Source organism: Mustela lutreola, chromosome 1 (genome assembly GCF_030435805.1).
Source record: "Mustela lutreola isolate mMusLut2 chromosome 1, mMusLut2.pri, whole genome shotgun sequence".
Taxonomy (NCBI): domain Eukaryota; kingdom Metazoa; phylum Chordata; class Mammalia; order Carnivora; family Mustelidae; genus Mustela; species Mustela lutreola.
Genome location: NC_081290.1, coordinates 116,830,736 through 116,849,706, shown reverse-complemented (window position 1 = coordinate 116,849,706; position 18,971 = coordinate 116,830,736). Strand labels below are relative to the sequence as shown.

General features: G+C 34.6%; 1 protein-coding gene and 1 pseudogene across 2 annotated transcripts in view; both read left to right on the top strand.

Annotated features, from left to right (window-relative positions):
- Positions 1-18,971, top strand: part of CCSER1 (coiled-coil serine rich protein 1) — a 753,833-nt gene that overhangs the window by 600,868 nt on the left and 133,994 nt on the right. The gene's annotated exons all lie outside the window — the stretch shown is intronic.
- Positions 15,736-18,314, top strand: LOC131818673 (insulin-degrading enzyme-like; annotated as a pseudogene).

Sequence of the window (18,971 nt, the reverse complement as noted above, 5' to 3'; positions counted from 1 at the left end):
TGTTTAATGTTTTAAGGGGTAATTTTAATTACTTGAGAAATTTACCTGTGGTTTCTCCCCAGTATGACTCATTCTCTTTGCTTATCCAGGACTATAGTCGGTAGCCTCCTGCGTGACTACCTAGTACAGTCTTGTACGTGTACGTCCAATAAAAACAGTTCACTACAATGTGGCCATAGGTATAATTTAAAAATAAAAATTTTATTTTGTCTCTCACCTCTGTAAACAAATTTAATGGATCTAACAGTAGTGTCTGTGTAAAAACCCAAATCCTATTATTTCAAACTAAAAGTAACCTACCGTATCATTTTTTATACTATAAAAAAATATTGTAGTAAGCTGAAAAATGTCTCCCATGTAGTCCTGATTATACCCTTTAAATGTTACCTTATTTGGAAAAAAAGACTCTCTGCAAATGTGATGAAACTAATGCTCTTGAGATGGGGAGATTATCCCAGTTTATCTGGGTGGATACTAAATGTAATTACAAATACAGTTATGAGAAAGAGGCAGAAAAAGATTTGACACCAACAGAAGAGACGGCAATGTGACAACAGAGGAAGAGATTGGGGTGAATCAGCTATAAGCCAAGTAATGTCAGCAACCACTAGAACCTAAAGGAAGCAAGCAATATGTTCTCCCTAGAGACTCCAGAAAAAGTGTGGCCTTGTTTTCAGACCAGGGATGCTGATTTGGGACATCTGGACTCCAGAACTGTGAAAGAATAAATTTCTGTTTTAATCCATCAAGTTTATAGTTAATTTGTGACAGTGACCATAGGAATTTTTTTTTTTTTTTGGTAAAACAAAAAATAGAGTAGTATATGTCATCTAGTAAGAGGAGTCAAATAATCTAAAATATTTCTATTCTGAGATAACCACATTTATTGACACATTTAGTGATTAATGTTGCAAGCCTCTTAATGCATAATTCCATTAGATGTGTGAATCCTTAGATATGCATGCCATTTTATCAACCCTATCTGGAACTCAGCAAAAAGCTCTTTCAATCTGCAGACCTAAGTTGTTCTTCAGCTCAGGGATTTTTTTCTTCATCTTATATTTTTAAGTGATTCCATGGTTACTTTCTTCTATATCTTCCTTTTCTTCAGTCTGGAAATTCTGTTATTTGCTAGTTATGTCTCTTTGATTTATTTTCCAAATCTCTTACCTTTTTTCCCTAGTGATTTTCTTTTTTTTTCCTTTCTGTGCTTTGACTTATTTCCTTTACTTGATATTTTAGTCACTAAATCAGGTCTCAGGGGAAAAAAAAAAAGTTTTTCCATTGCTTTTCCATTATAATATGTTTATTTAGTTCCAGAAAGACTATAGATGAGCCTCAGCCTGCTTAAATTTTATTACTGTTGTTCAAATTGTCATCTACTTCTCCAGCAGTTTTCTTTTGAAAAAGGCTGCAAATTATGGTTGTTTCTCTTCTAATTGCTTTTTCTGACAATGGGTTCCCTAGGTCGCATTGTTAACTTGCCTTGGGTATCTGAAGTTGTATCAGTCTAACGGGTAGTCAAGGATAAAGCAGTGGCCCTTGGGAGAGATTAAAAACTTCTTTACCTAGAACATATCCTCTTAGGTTAAGACCGAACAGTATAGCCCTTCCTCCCCGTCTTTGCCGCCTCCCCAAGTGGTGCAAGAAATAAGAATTAAGTCTCCCCTGTTCATGAGACCAATATAACTCTCTTTCTATCTACTGTCAGAATCTCCCCTCACTTCCTTGTGATTCCTCAAATGTTTTCTCACTTTCCTGGTACATTCTAGTATCCTTAGCATTATCCTTTCACGATGTTTAGGATTTTGTAAAGAGCTTCTGTTTCACATAGACTCTTCTTTAGATTAAGCCTAATTCCTTGCTTAGAATGAGAGTAGGAGAGAAAATATATGAAGAAAAAATAAGTCATTTCAATATTGCACTAATTTATCCTAGCTCACTAGATAACATATTCCTGTAATATGCTCCTTCTACCACCTGATTATTTTTCAGAGCACCCACCATACTTCCAGGATTTGTGTGAAGTCTAACATTCCAGATAGATTGTAATAATCAATGAGGGCAGACTTTAACTTAATACACATTTATTTAATAGCCAAATGAGAAATATTTCAGGAGATAATGTCTCTAAACAAGGTGCATGTCTTTGTTTGTTTTTAATAGGATTAACTTCAATTAATAGAATATAAAAAGAATTAAAATCCAGAAAGTTGTTCATGTGCTATGGAGAAGAACCAGTATTGGTCTTTGAGTGTAAACAACATCATCACTAATAAAGCTGCATTTATGGAACACATGAAAATATTAATTAATTTTTCTTAGGTGTCTTATGCCTACAGAGATATCAATTCTCCCTTAATGATGGTAGTACCTAAAGTATGGGCTGTATGGGACATAATGGCAAGCCTTATTTTAGCAGAAAGCAAAGCAGAGTAGCAGACCATAACATTTTCTCTCTAAGAATTATTTATAAAAGTGATAGTGTAAAATTTTAAATATTAATTCTAATATTAACTGTACAACTGAAACCATTATTAAGTCACTTAAAAGAAGGATAAAGAAAATGTAATTTATGCCATTTGCAAAATTTTTTCTCAAGTAGAGAATTAGTTGAAAATCCCTAACCTGTGATTCCCTACAAAGTCACTTATAACTTGCGTATTAGTATCAGCTCATTGTCTCTTTTCTGCTGGACTGTGTAATTTCCAAATACTTTAATGAAGACGTTGTACTGTTAACCAATATGTATTCCTTACTACCTGATAGACCAGCCAACCATTTTGTATATACAAAATAATTTTTCTTTATTCCATAAAGTATCTCACTCATTCTCCTTTGGTGGCCTATGTACCTTTCTTTTCCCAAGTGAAAAAAAGAGGGGAAAAAAACAACAACAACAAGGCAACTCAGTGTGGCTACAACAGTTTCTATAAAATGCCTCTGTCCAAGTTTCCCTCCTATCAGGAACATAATTCTTAGCAAACAGGTCACTAACTCACTTAATTAACTCTCTTCTATGTTCTTGGAGGCATTGCTATGTCAAACCTAAATTGGCTTAGTATTTAACAACCTGTACAAGCCCTTTGGGAAAACTGTTCTTAACAAAAATGGTTTCTTAAATAGCCTTTGGTCTCCTTAAAGGATTCTAATTACTGTATAAAATCCTAATACACCTATTAGCAATTGCATACATATGCAGATTTTCAACAGAGAGAGAGATAAATTTCTTACTTCATTCCCTAAGGGGCATTCTAATATTATTTTCCTTTGACCCATACTTGACCTATGAACACCTGATACACAGATATTTTACCCAAGGATCTCTCACTCCAGCACTTTGGCAAGACCTGTTTAGGATTGCTCTGTACTCTGTTAGGATCTGGAATACAGAGGAGAGTTATCCCCTCTTTCCATTTTTCCTACTTACACAGTATTTTTGTTTGCTTGCTTGTTCGGTTTGGTCTCTAGTATTTACTCTTGGCCAGTCATTCCACTCTAGTCAGGGTTGCAAATTCATGGATGCCATGGTTTCTTTTCTCCAAAAAATTGCAGTCTAATGAGGAATAGAGGAGGAAAAAACAAAACCAAACTATAATTATAGCTAGACTTACAAGGATTACTATATATTTTTAAGAAAATACAAAAATAGTGTATCTTATTTAGAACAAGAGATTCCAGATTTCCCAGAAAGAAATGAGTATCGGAGTGGAATTTTTAAGAATAAGTCAGACTGTAGTGGTGTAGGGAAATACCATCCTGAGCAGAAAGAAGGTTGACATTTGGAGGGGAGTATGATCTGTCTGAGGACATGTAGGTAGTTTAGGAGTTAGCTGTATGGCTTCCTTTAAGAGGTAGTGGTTGAAGCCAAGGGGGTAGACAGGTTCATTGAAGGCACTGGAAGAAGAAGAAAACAGATATATTAAATTTTAATAAAATAATTCAGAAACTTTTATAATAAACATTTTGGAAAAATCGGGGCCTTGTAGTATGGCAAAAATCTAAAGATGAAATCCATGAATCTCAGTTTAACAGTCTACCCATATTTGAACATAGCAGTTGAGTCTAATGCAGATGGATACCTATTTATGAAAATAACTTGTTAAAAGTCTTGTTTACATGGTTTTCTCAGTACATGTAAAATTTTCTTTATGCAAATTTTTTATTTACAAACTCAGATTTTTAGGATTATGGGCATTTAGTATTACTAGATACAGCTAGGTCAAGAGCAGTGAAATAGCTCAATGCTCAAACATCAATTAATCTATTTATTTGAATATATTATTTATATATAATAAATGGTATACAAAGAATATGAAGCAAATCATAATCAAAATGACCTTATCATTATGTGATAAGTGTCACCTAGTATTAAAACTTAATTTTATACACACACCTATTTTCATGGAGTTGATTTTTTTTTCTGGACTACTACTCTGTGTTCACAAATTCTGACAGTAACTCATACTTACTTTTTTTCCACTTATACGGAAATAGGAACAGTTTAAAGACATAAAACATTTATGGGGTCTTAGTACCCTTAAATTTGTACATTACAGCTCATATGAGATGTGATCTATCCTGTGTACTTTAAGAGAGTCAAAGCAATTTATCACAACCTTAGCACTCAGTTCAACCTGAGAAAAATTACCTGTCAAATGTAACTGTACTACTGAACAAGTTGATGGCTGTGCATTGGACTAGAGAATGATGTCCAGCTACATAACAGATGCTCTGGGCATCATTCAGATTTTTAAAAATGCACATGATAGTCATTATGTTAACATTAGCATATTTGCTCTATAGAGCTTTCTGGACTGATTCCACAGAAGGACATTTAGAGGAAGGTGTGATGCAACAAATTTACTTTTCTGCATATATATATATATACATATATATATATGTATATATGTATATATATATATATTTCAGTATGAAAAACTAATCTCAAAGTAATTTAGCCATCGTGTAGCCATTCACAATTCCAGAAGAAGCAAAATGCGAAAATACAGAACAAATCTTTTGGTTCTCTCTCTCTCTCTTCCTTCCTTCCTTTTTTTTTTTTTTCTTTCTTTCCCCCCTGTTGGAAGGCATCATAATATGATTGTATGTGAATTTTAAATTTGCCATTTCTTTGCTGATCTAAGTAATGCCATATGTTTAAACAGTTAGTTCTTCTGCTTTGAAGATTATCTATGATCTCTTTCCTGCCTAGGAATCAGTTGATTTCCAGTTTTCTGATGCTGAACTAAACCAAATGATTGTCCTAACTCAGTGAGCTCAAAAGGCTGCTAGTTGGTGAATGTCTCTATGGATATGATTAACTACATTACTGTAAAAAATACGCTTTTTATAAAGCTGTATGATATATTAGATCATTCATATACAGGTTTACCTTTCTTGGACACTCTGTTGCACTTTCCCTTGGCTCACTTGGCCAGGGAGAATCTTCCATGTCCTGAGGCAGATCTGTGATGACACCCACGTGAGTGAGCTTAGTAAAGGATCTCCTATCTCTAGTCTCTACTGGAAAAGACTACATCCCTGACTTACATACTGATTTAACCTCATGCGACCTAAGCCACACCCAGCTGAGAAACACCCAGATTCCTGAGGTGACAGATACTTGTTCCATTTAATTTTTTACACAGCTACAGGTAATTAATAGAGCATTTAGTAAAGGTTTGCTACTAAATATGGGAGTGAAAAGTTAAAAAACTGTATTAAAAAAAAAGAAAAAAAAAGAAAAGAAAAGAAAAATTAAGGCGCATAAGGATTACCATTTTTAGACTGGGTCATGGGTCATTTCGATCAATATTTCAATAGTAAGATATATGTCAGAGAATGCTTTACCAAACAGAATCTTCAGTGTCTTACCATTAACCTCAAATACTAAAGGAAAACCTCAATTCAAGTTATATTCCTTATATTAACTATTATTTATGTATACCCTTTAGTGTGCTGGGTAGTTACCATCCACTGTAGCACCCACTGTCTTCCCTTTTTCTTTCTCTCATTCTCTCCTCCTCTACTGCCCCTCAGAGTCCTCCAAATCTCTTTCACTGGTGCCTTCTCTTCTCCTCTCCTACTCAATTGTTTCACTCTTTCTCTCTCACCAGCTTTTTTCTTTTTCACACATGTACGTACTCAAAATGCATAGCCACATGCAATGACAAATAAATTGAGTTTTGACATAGTCGAATGAAATGTTTTGCTCAGTAGTTTACTAAAAATCTGAATTGAGTCATCTGAATAATAATGCAAATGAAATCTACCACTTGAGTTAGGGTGATAGCAGTTTTGATGTTTTTCATCTGTTTCAAAAAAAAATGCTAGAGGCAAGAGTTTGCCTTTTTTAAAATCCAAAAGCTTATGATTATCCTGCAAATACAGAAATTATTTTTGTGGGACTACTTTTGCTATCATAAATATAGCAGTGAAATTTTCAATGCATTATTGGTTATTTAACCTTTATATAGCTATAATTTTTAAGTATTATATGTTGCTAATTTTTACATAAATTATCCTAATTTACCCACGTTGTTTTTTATCTTAGCTCTGGCTGCTTTAACTAAATACCACAAACTGCATGGGTTAAACCAACAGATGCCTGTATCTCACCGTTTTGGAGGCTAGGAAGTCCACAAGCAAGGTACCAGCAACTTTGGTTCCTTGTGAGGGTCTTTGCCTGACTTGCAGATGTCTCCTTCTCATTGTATTCTCACAGGTCAGAAGGAGAGAAAGAGAGAGCGTAAGGGAGGGAGAGAGAGACCTCTCTTGTGTGTGTCCAGGCAGTCTATGTGTGTGGGGTGTGTGTCTCTGTGTGTGGGTGTTCATTTTTCTAGTGCTTCTTAGAAGGACAGTAATGTCATTATGAGGGCCCTAGCCTCATGACCTCATCTAATTACCTCCCAACGGCTTCACCTCCAAATACCATCACATTTGTGGTTAAGGCTTCAACATATAAATGTGGAGGGAGTACAACCATAACATTCTTTTTTTTTTTTTAAGATTATATTTATTTATTTGACAGAGAGAGAGAGATTGCAAGCAGGCAGAGAGGCAGGCAGAGAGGCAGGCAGGGGGGTGGGGAAGCAGGCTCCCCGCTGAGCAGAGAGCCCAATGTGGAACTCGATTCCTGGACCCTGAGATCATGACCTAAGCTGAAGGCAGAGGCTTAACCCCCTGAGAAACCCAGATGTTCCTGGACCATAACATTCTTATCTTTAAGGTAAAATCTCCAAATCATAATTAAGGTATGAGCTATTCTTCATTTCAAATGATATTTGTTTATAAAATATGTGTAAGACAATTATTTTGATTTATTAAATTTGTAACCCAAAAGGGTTTTTGTTTTGTTTAGTTCTTAAGATTTCATTTATTTTTTTCAGGGAGATAGAGCATGCAAGGGAGAGAGTATGAGCGGGGTGAGGGCGGGGAGAAGCAGACTCCCCGCTAAGCAGAGAGCACAATGTGGGACTCCATCCCAGGACCCTAGGATCATGACCTGAGCCAAAGGCAGACAATTAACTGACTAAACCACCCAGGCACATAATCCAAATGTTCAAAGAATTAAAAATTATTTTTTATTATTTGTTATATATAATTGTTATTTTTCTTGCTGATGATTTGATAATCATATATTTTCCTTCAAATAACATAGAGTGAACAAATTTTTATGCAGAAATGGTGTTTTTAAATGAAAATACCTTTATTAACTCATTTATGTAATACACATTTATAGTTGATTTGGTAGAAATTAAAATATACTAATTGTTCATTCTATTCTTTTCCTCCTAACTAGAGACAGAGCGTTAACACCTTTTTACTAAATAAAATGATTGTCTTTAGAAAATGTCAAGCAATAAGAACCAAAGAAGTAGAGAATAATTATTAATTCTTGTTTAAATGTTTGGTAGAATTCACGTGTGAATCTGTCTGGTTTGGGCTTTTATTTTTTTGTTGTTTTTTGATGACCAGTTCAGTTCTATTACTAGTAATTGGTCTGTTTAGATTTTCTATTTCTTTTTAATTCAGTTTTGGAAGATTGTATGTTTTTAGGAATTTATCTATTCTAGTTTTAGGTTGTCCAATTTATACATATAGTTTTTTGTAGTATTCTCTTATGATCCTTTATATTTCTGTGGTGTCAGTTGTTACTTCTCTCTTGTTTCTGATTTTATTTGGGTGCTTTTTCCTTCTCTCTCTCTTTTTTTTCCTGATGAATCTGGCTAAGGGTTTATCAATTTTGTTTATCTCTTCAAAGAACCAGCTCTTGGTATCATTGATTTTTTTCTATTGATTTTTAGTCTCTATCTCATTTATTTGAGCTCAGATCTTTATTATTTCCTTCCTTCTACTCACCTTGGGCTTTGTTTGTTCTTTTCTAGTTCTTTAGGTCTAAGGTTAAAATGTTTATTTGAGCTTTTTCTTGTTTCTTGAGGTAGGCCTCTATCATTCTGTATCTCCCTCTTAGAACTGCTTTCTTTGTTCCCAAAGATTTTGGGTGGTTGTGTTTTCATTTTCATTTTCTTCATATTCGTTTGTTTTTTATTTCTTCTTTGATTGCTCTGTTGACCTGTTGATTTTTTTTTTTTTTGCATCATGTTGTTTAGCCTCCACATATTTGTGCTTTTTCCTATTTTTTTCTTGTAATTTATTTCTAGTTTCATACCATTGTGATTATGCTATTAGTCTTGTTAGATTGATTCCTTTATCATTATGTAATGCCCTCCTCTGTCTGCTATTATTTATCCAAAGAAACAAAGACACTAATTTGAAAAGATATATGAACCCCTATGGTTACTGTAGCATCATCTACAGTAACCAAGATATGAAAGCAACTTAAGTATCTAATAATAGACAATTGCATAAAGAAGATGTGAGAGATACATATATGGCCATATATATATATATATATATATGATATATATGATATATTGGAGATATATATATATAATATATATATATTGGATATATTCACTATGTATATTCCACTTTGTGTGTGTGTGTGTGTATGTATGTATGTGTGTGTGTGTATATATATATATATATATGTAAATATATATATATATATAAAATAGAATGTTATATAGTCATAAACAGGGATAAGACCTTGTCATTTGTGATAGCATGGATGGACTTAGAGTGTATTATGCTAAGTGACATAAGATAGACTGAGAAAGATAAATACCATATGATTTCACTCATATGTGGAATTAAAAAACAAACAAATAATCAGACCATGAATACAGAAAACTAATGGTTGTCAACTGGGAGGAAGGTGGGGAGACAGGTAATATGACTAAACAGTCATGGGACACACAGCTTTCCAGTTATGGAATGAATAAGTTACTGGAATAAAAGGCACAGCATAAGGACTATAGTCAGTGATATTGTAATAGTGTTGTAGGTGATAGATGGTATCTACACTTGTGGTGAACATAGAATAATGTACAAACTCGTGAAATCACTGTGTTGTACAGCTGAAACTGATGTAACATTGCGTGCCAACTATACCCCCCCCCAAAAAAAAAGGAAAGGAAAGGAAACAAAGAAATAGAATAAAATTGATACTTTCATAAAATTTAGGTGCTATTTTAAATGTGGAACTTTCAAATTTGCTGTGTTGGTCCATAATGGATATGGTGGTTTAATTTAAGTTTTTCAATTTTGTGTCATTTTTACAGATCTTGATATTGGCATGGGATTGAATTTCCCTTGGAACCTCAGCAGATAATACTTGTTTTTCTTTTTATGCACAACTTTGCTTGATGTATCCTCTGGTTTCCTGTTTCTACATTGTTATAACAAATTAGTATCATGAAATGATTCTTAGGTGTCATTACCAGAGGCAGCTGACAGGAGCTAAAACATATAATCAGTATAAATTTTGCCTATATGGACCCCCAAGTTTTGATATTTGTCTAAATCCCAGGTGCAATCAGACTAAGACAAAAAAATTAAATTTTTCTGCTCATAAGCGATAGTTTTACATTGTCTTTTCACTCAGAACATTTGGTCTCAAAACAAAACAAAAATGTTCATAACATTTTTGTAATTAAAAAAAAAGAAAATTATCTTCATAAAGTGTATAACATATAATTAAAATACTAAATTACAAATACATTCCATTATTTCTTAGAGATTTTCCTAGCCTTATTTTTCAAAGATGTTGTTTTAGGGAGAAAATGAGGATTATTATTAGAGTTTTGTTTTCAAATCAATATATTTATAAAAGTTCACAGTGGTTTCATAAAAATGTGAGAGAAAAAATGTGAGAGTAAACATACAGCAAACGTCACATTAATTATTATTCATTATTAAAATTAAGACCAGTTTTTAATGAGGAATGGATGACTCGCCAGATACTTGTTTATTTTTTTTAAAGATTTTATTTATTTATTTGACAGAGAGATCACAAGTAGATGGAGAGAGAGGCAGGCAGAGAGAGAGAGAGAGGGAAGCAGGCTCCCTGCCTAGGTAGCAGAGAGCCCGATGCGGGACTTGATCCCAGGACCCTGAGATCATGACCTGAGTCGAAGGCAGCGGCTTAACCCACTGAGCCACCCAGGCGCCCTAGATACTTGTTTATTATTTATTGATGACTTTTATGTATGCTAAAAAGCAAAGTTTCTCACATAAAATGTCAGATATAACCTAGACTCACTACTGGAACAAAATGAATATATTTCACTGTCTTTGGAAATTGAGAAGGAAATGTGTGTGTGTGTGGCAGTTCAATCAATCAATCATCAGCTTTTTTTTACTTAAAAATGTTTCTATGCTTAGGTTTAAGTTATTGTAGTTTTCAAACCTTTGAGTTGTGGTGTAGCAGATAAAATGAAGCCTCAAATCATTCTCTAATCTCAAGAACATCCTGGCAGAATTACTGAGACTTGTCTGTTACAATTGATTTCCTCTTAAAGAGAAGTAGGCTTTTCTTATTGTGTTAAAAAATGATTTTATCTATTAAGTGTCTTTTCTTGTGAAGATCCTTTCCTTTTATGACCCAAAAAGAAAAATGTTCTTTTTCCTCCGGAGTTTTTATATTCACTATACCCACTAATCAGTAATCTGTATTGCAAACAAAATGGAATATAATCCAAAAAGAGTAATCTTTTTTTAAACGAATACAGAACAGCCATCATTTCTAATACCAGTCATCTTAATTTGCAGCATATGTGTTGTTTAATTTTATGATGCTTTTTGATTTTAGCAAAAGCAATAGATGGCAGACTTTTATGCTGAATCTGTCATAGAATAGGGAATCAGGATATTTACACTGTAATTTTGGGAACTACTGGTAAACCATAGGCAAGCAACTTTTTTTAGGACACTAAAAGTACTTGTTGAGATTTAGCTCTGAGATGTATGTGGTGTCTGTCATTATTAGTGATGATGGTTAGGTTTGCTTGTTGTTGTTTTAACAAGACTACTCAGGAAGAGAAGGATACAGATAAATGCCTTTACACCTATTAACAATGTTTTTAAAGTTAGACTTTATCTGACATAGATAATATCTATACTGAATGGAAAGGGACTTCTGATAATTTCTGCATTCATTGCTAATTGATAGTCGATTGAACTATAATGCTTTGTAATTAGAATATTTCCAGTAAAAAATAAATAAATAAATAAATATATATATATATATATATATATATATAGTAGAAGAGGTGCCAGAAATTGCAGTTACCTGCATGAAATTATGATAACATCTTTTCTATAACAGCAGAAGATATATTAGAATGTCTTGGACATATTTTCAGGAATAATTTTAAATATTGGAAGAATGTACTCATAAAAGTAAGGGTTAGATTGAGTAGTCAGAAACATGCTCTCAATATATGTAAAAAAGAATATAATGTTCATTTCTTGATCAGTGAAATGAGAATTGTGCTGCCTAAACACTACTTAACAAGGTATGGCAAAATAAAATTGGTAAGTTATGGGTGGTATTTGTGTCTTAGGACTGAGACAGAGATGCATAGAATTTCCTTTATTTTCAACTTAAGTTTTGAGTGTAACTTCTAATACTTACAAAAGGCCAAAATATTAAATATGAAATGTTTTTAAGCTTAATTTTGAATATAGGTTAAAATTATTAACATTCAAAAAATATTTTTATAAGATGAACTTACAAAAGAACTCAGTCAGTTCCTATGGAATATGTTAATAATTTTTCATTTACCTCTATTCTGAAATGTTTTATAATTGAATTTGGTTCTTTCAGACTGTGACTTGCTTTTTTTTTATTTGATCAAAGTCATAGGTGTATTATTTCTTGGGGTGGTGAGGGTTAAGAAGATATGGTTCATATATATAATGGAATATTATGCCTCCACCAGAAAGGATGTATAATCAACTTTAGTATGAACATGGACAGGACTGGAGGAGATTATGCTGAGTGAAATAAGTCAAGCAGAGAGAGTCAATTATCATAACATTTCATTTACTTGTGGAGTATAAGGAACAACATGGAGGACATTAGGAGAAGGAAAGGAAAAGTGAATTGGGGGAAGTCAGAAAGGGAGACGAAGCACCAGAGGCTGTGGACTCTGAGAAACAAACTGAGGGTTTTGGAGGGGAGAATGGTGGGGGGAATGGGTGAGCCTGGTGGTGGGTATTAAGGAGGGCACGTAGTGCATGCAGCACTGGGTGTGCTGCATAAACAATGAATATTGGAACACTGAAAAGATTAAATTTAAAAAAGAAATACCATTTGAAGGATTACTTTTTTAAAAAATCTGATTACTAACATTTTCTAATAACATATGAATCATCAAAAATTTGTATTGAGATTTATTAGATGAACCTGAGATACTTAAGTCTTTTTCCATAATTATGAATCTTGCACCCTGTATGTCATAACAGTATTTTGAAATACTGTACTTTGCATTCTGCTTCACAAAAATAGTTGATCTGATAAATTCCTTTTTGCTGAATGCTGTCATGTCTGTCTTTTTAATACCCTCCTTGTTCATTATAAGTGCCATTAGCCATACTGCCTAATGAAAGGTACCTCATATCAAGTCTGATTACTGCTCTAATGTTTTCCAGGCGTGCTTGGTGATGAGCCTGGCATATGAAACAATTTCCTACAGTAATAAAACTAATTAAAGTAGGCAGTCATCCACATACCACTTTCTAATGAATTATAATAAGCTCATTAATCTCAACCTCTCTTATTCCAAAAAGTCCATTGATAGGACCTGTATGTAAGAGTAAAATTTCTCACCCTTATATATGTACAACTGTTACAGAATCAAAGAGGACTTTGTGAATTTAAGTTTTAAAAATTACGAATTGCTGATCAATGCTTTAAATGAAATGTATACTTTCTAAACTCTGCCCAGATTACTTATTGGCAGGATCCCTTTCTGTTTGAGTTCTCCTATAATTGATTTAACAAAAGAAAAATGATTCATTGTATAATAATAACTCTTCAGCACCTTGAAGACTAGAATTGAATGAATCAACTCCTTATTTTTATTTAGAGATCATATGAGAAAGATGAATTGAGTACTTGAGATCAAGTGAAAAACACACCCTGTTTCCTCTCCAGAGAGAGCTAGAGTATCTGCTCAAAATGTCAAAATAATTATTATAATAATTATTTTTGGTTAACATTTCTTCAAATTTGTGAGTGCGCAATGAAACAGCATAAGAATTACTATTCCATTCTGTTATAAATAGTTTGGTAATATAGACTATTGTTCTGGAGATAATTTTACTGACAAGGAGATAAGGCTGTTAATTGTGAGAAACATTGGAGACTGTTTCTCCAATTTCTGAACTACAAAGGTGAATAGTAAGAAAATACATTTTTCAGAATAGCAGGGTTTATTCTATCTTCATTATAATTTGATGTTTTAAAAATGTAGCAGTTTCCATCTTGAGGCTCACTACTACTATGACACACATGAATTTCTCCCTAAAGAAGGTAATTATAAATATGTATATCTTAAAACTGATACAGAATGTTTGTAGTGGGTTAACTGCAAATAGGCACATTTTAATTTATGAAATTAACATTTAAAATTGTTGTTTTCATTTATGAATTTTAAATATCATGAATTTTTATGAGAAAATGACTTGGATATTCTGTGCAGAGATTTTCTTTTATAAAACTGATGTTTTAGAGCGCCTGGGTGGCTCAGTGGGTTAAGCCGCTGCCTTCGGCTCAGGTCATGATCTCAGGGTCCTGGGATCGAGGCCCGCATCGGGCTCTCTGCTCAGCAGGGAGCCTGCTTCCCTCTCTCTCTCTGCCTACCTCTCTCTACTTGTGATCTCTCTCTGTCAAATAAATAAATAAAATCTTTAAAAAAAAAAGATTTAAAAAACTGATGTTTTAAAATCTGACCTTTGTGGGTAGAGGTGTAGTGAAACTGTCCCTGAGTAAAATGTCTCCCAGTCTGGCATCAGCTGTAACTGTGGTCGCCAGTTGCCACTATATGTGATGATGAGTTGGTTCCATGCTTGAACAACAACCAGGAGAAGGGCTTTTGGTACAGATTCCTCCATTAGCTAGCTGTATGGTCTTGAGAGAGTAATTTACACATCATCTAGTTAAGTATATTCATGTATAAGGTATGAAGAGCAGGCTAGAGAAGTGCCTTCCGAAGTGTCAAAAGTGCCACTGATAGTAAATGTGGTGTTTCAAATAATGTTTAAAAGACTTTATTTACTTATTTTAGAGAAAGAGAGAGAGAGAGAGAGTGAAAGCCCATGAGCCAGGGGGATTGGCAGAGGGGGAGAGAGAGGGAAAAAATCCCAACAGACCCTACACTGAGGGCAGAGATCCTGGAGTTCAGTTTCAGCACACTGAGAGCAGTGTGAGCCAAAGCCAGGAATCAGTCACACGACTGACTGAGCCAAGTAATTTAATAATGATTTAAAATATTGTATGAAGTGAAACAATCTCCCCTTCTAATCTCAGTTCAGTTCTGAAATCGAGAAATTGGTTTTCTCCTCTATGTCCTTAGGATTTTTCTAGCACTCATATTTTTGACAGAACTGTGGATCACCTAGTAGTTTCTAAGACACAAGAGATATGCTGCTGAACAGAAGAATGCAGCATGTCAGTCTTACTAAGAGAAGTGGATTTATTGAAAGTTGTCTCAAAGATAATAGAAAATTAATTAAGAATGTTAGGAAAATTTTGAGAGCTCCAGTTGACCTTGTTTTGAACAGAAACCTGTTGGAAAAAGACTTGCTCCGGTTAGTAGATCTAATTAATAATACCTGTTAAGAGCTAGCTGTACCTTGAATAAACTTTGGTAATATGCTTTAATGTTAATAGGAAACATGACTCATCATCATAACAGCCAACATTTATGAAATGCTTAATACTAATATTTATTGAAGTCAGACAGTCCTCCTAAATGGTTTACATGTACTAACACATATTAGTCTTCATCACTTATTTTAATGTTTATGACAACCATATAAATTAAGCAGCAATATTCTTCTAATTTTTTGTGTGAGGAAACTGAAGTACTCAGATACTAAGGAATCTCAGAAATGTCAAAAACTGCCAGGTTGGTGAAAACATGGAGGTTTGGGAAGAGTGGCCTTGCCCTGTGCATCTTTTCCATCTGGCTGTTCTGAATTAGAGGCTTTTATAATAAACTGGTAGTCTAGTTTGCACGATTTTTCCTGTGTCCCTTGTTTGATGAGAATTGCAAAGACAGAGAGATGAATGCAGTTGATTCAAAACATGAGAAAACCATGATGAATGATGCCTGGAAAATCTTTCATTTGGAAAAGCTATGGGGAATCCCTTCAGCAAATTTGGGACAGGTAACAAATATATTTTAAAGACTGAACCAAACCAAAAAGACACTGATGTAAGGCAAGAACTTTCTGAAATTGTACTCTATTCATCCAACTTAATGGCTATCTGTGTGAATCTTTAGATGATTTGACTAGTTTGGTGGTAAAGTTACTTCCTGAAGTTGAGAACAAAAATATACTATTCCCAGAGTTTCCTGAACACCCTTTCCAAGAATATCTTAAACAACTTTAAAAAATAGTACCCTGTAAGGATTTTAGGAATCTTTTTTGTGACATTTCCCATATCTGACCTTCAGGTCAAATCTTAGTCATCTCATTGGGCATGAAGGTCCTGGAAGTCTGTCAGATCTTAAAGGGCTGGGTAAATACTCTTGTTTGTGGGCAGAAGGAAAGAGCGTCCAGGTTTTATGTTTTGTTTTGTTTTATCATTAATGTGGACTTGACTGAGGAAGAATTATTACATGTTGAAGATATAATTTTGCACATGGTTCAGCTATGTGCAGAATGACCTCAAGAGTGGGTTTTCCAAGAGCGCAAAGTCTTGAATTCTGTTTTTTGGGTTTTTTTTTTTTTTTTTTTTGGTTTAAATATAGAGACCATAAGCTAGATTGCAGGAATATTGCATTCTTATCACCTAGAAGAAGTGCTCGCAGCTGAATATTTACTGGAAGAATTTAGATCTGCCTTAAAATAGATGGATCTGTATAAACTCAGACCAGAAAATGTGTGGGTTGCAATAGTTTCCAAGTCTTGAGGGAAAAACTGATCGCGCAGAAGAGTAGTATAGAACCCAGTACAAGCAAGAATCTGTACCAGATAAAGTCATTAAGAAATGGCAAAATGCTGACCTGAATGAGAAATTTAAGCTTCCAATTAGGAATGAATTTATTCCTACAAATTTTTGAGACTTTTATCTTTAGAAAAGGAAATGGCACCATATACTTCTCTCATTAAGGATGCAGCTATAAGCAAACACTTGCTCAAACAAGATGGTTAAGTTTTTCATGCTGGAAGCTTGTCTCAACTTTGACTTTTTCAGCCCATTTGCTTATGCGGATCCCTTGTACTGTAATATGGCCTATTGGTACCTTGAGTTTCTTAAATCCTCAAAGACTCTCTCAGTGAATATGCATATGTAGCAGAGCTAACAGTCTTGAGCTCTGACCTCCAAAATACCGTCTATGGGATGTATCTCTCTATGAAAGGTTACAGTGATGATGACAAGCAGCCAGTTTTGCTAAAGAAAATTTTTCAAAAAATGGCTGCCTTTGAGATTGATGTAAAAAGATTCAAAATTATCAAGGAGGCATCTATGTGCTCCCCTAACAATTTCCAAGCTGAGCAGCTCACCACCACACCTTGCTGCTGACTGAAGTGGCCTGAATTAAGATGAATTAAAAGCAGCTCTGAGTGATATCACTCTTAAGGCCTTTCTATCTCAGCTCCTGCCATGGCTGCACACTAAAGCCCTTCTCCATGGAAACATGACAAAGCAGGCTGCACTAGGAATTATGCAGATGGTTGAAGACATCATTATTGAACATACTCCTATGAACTTTCTCCTTCCAAGTCAGCTGGTTCCATGTGGAGAAGTTCAACTCCCTGACACTGGATGGTTTGTTTATCAGCAGAGGAATGAAGTTCACAATAACTGCGGCATTGAGATATATCAACAGACAGACATGCAGAGCATCTCAGAGAATATATTTCTAGACCTCTTCTATTAGATCAGGTGTGAGCCTTGCTTCTTCAACAACCTGTGCAACAGCGAGCAGCTAGGCTTATCATCATCAGTGGGCCATGTAAAGCCATTAGCATGCAGGGCTTGCAATTCTTCACCCAGTCAGAAAAGTCACCTCACTACCTAGAATAGAAACTAGAGTGGAAGCTTTCTTATTAGCCATGGGGAAGTCCAGAGAGGACATGACAGAAGAGGCTTTTCAAAAACACAATCAGTCATTAGCAATTCATTGACTAGACAAACCAAAGAAACTATCTGCAGAGTGTGCTAAATATTGGGGGAAATCATCTTGCAGCAATATAATCTTGACAGAGATAATACAGGAGTAATTTAAACACACCTACTAGGGATGATATCATCAAGTTCTACAAGGAAATGTTGGCAATAGATGCCCCAAGGAGACATAAGGTATCCATCCATGTTCTTGCCAGGGAAATGGATTCTTATCATGTGGTTGGAAAGTTCCCATGTCAAAGTGATATAAATTTGTCACAAGCACCTGCCTTAGCACAACCTGAAGTGATTGAGAACATGACCAGTTTCAAGCATGGTTTTCCACTGTTTCCCCCTGTGAAACCACATACTAACATCATGGCTGCAAAACACTGATGATTCCTCAAGGAAAGGGCATCCCTGAGTCTTCCAGGGGCTAGGAAAATAGTTTTGGCCACTTTAATAGTTTCTGATTCATTATTAGAGAGACAAACAGGAAAGAAAGAAAAAAAGAAATTGTCAAATGTCATTATGTAGAAATTTTAAAAATCCAAAGTAATTAAATTACAAAAAAAAAAAAAAGAAGAAGAAGAAAGGTCAGACACCTAGTAAATGGTAAAGATTTTAAAAATTTTGTACTTTGTATTTCTATTTCTTTATTTTCTTCCTCGTGTCACACCCAGTAAGCCTTAGTTAACTTAGTCTTCTTAGTTCTCAACTGGAAGCTTATTTCTTTGAACACTATGTTCCCAGTGACTGGCACATAGTAGGCACTTAAAAAGTATTTGTTGAAAAATGTGTGAATGGATTAATTAATCAGTAAATCTCTTCCAAAATAGACAACTTAAAGTGTCTCTACACATAACCTGTTGGACTCAAAGACCTCACTCCTAGTACTTCCTACCCGCTCCCTTACTGAGTTTTCTCCTGATTACTTGTCACTATTTCTATTATTCGTCTTGGGTAATTTGGAACCAGGACAGTTGCTCTTATATCAGAATGTACAGCTGTGGGGGCGCCTGGGTGGTTCAGTCAGTTAAGCATCTGCCTTCAGCTCAGGTCATGTTCCAGGGGTCCTGGGATAGAACCCTTTGTCAGGCTTCCTGCTCAGCGGGGAGCCTGTTTCTCCCTCTCCCTCTACTGCTCCCTCTGCTTGTGCTTTCTCTCTGTCAAATAAATACATTAAAAAAAAAAAAAAACAGTTTGTATAGGTTCAAAT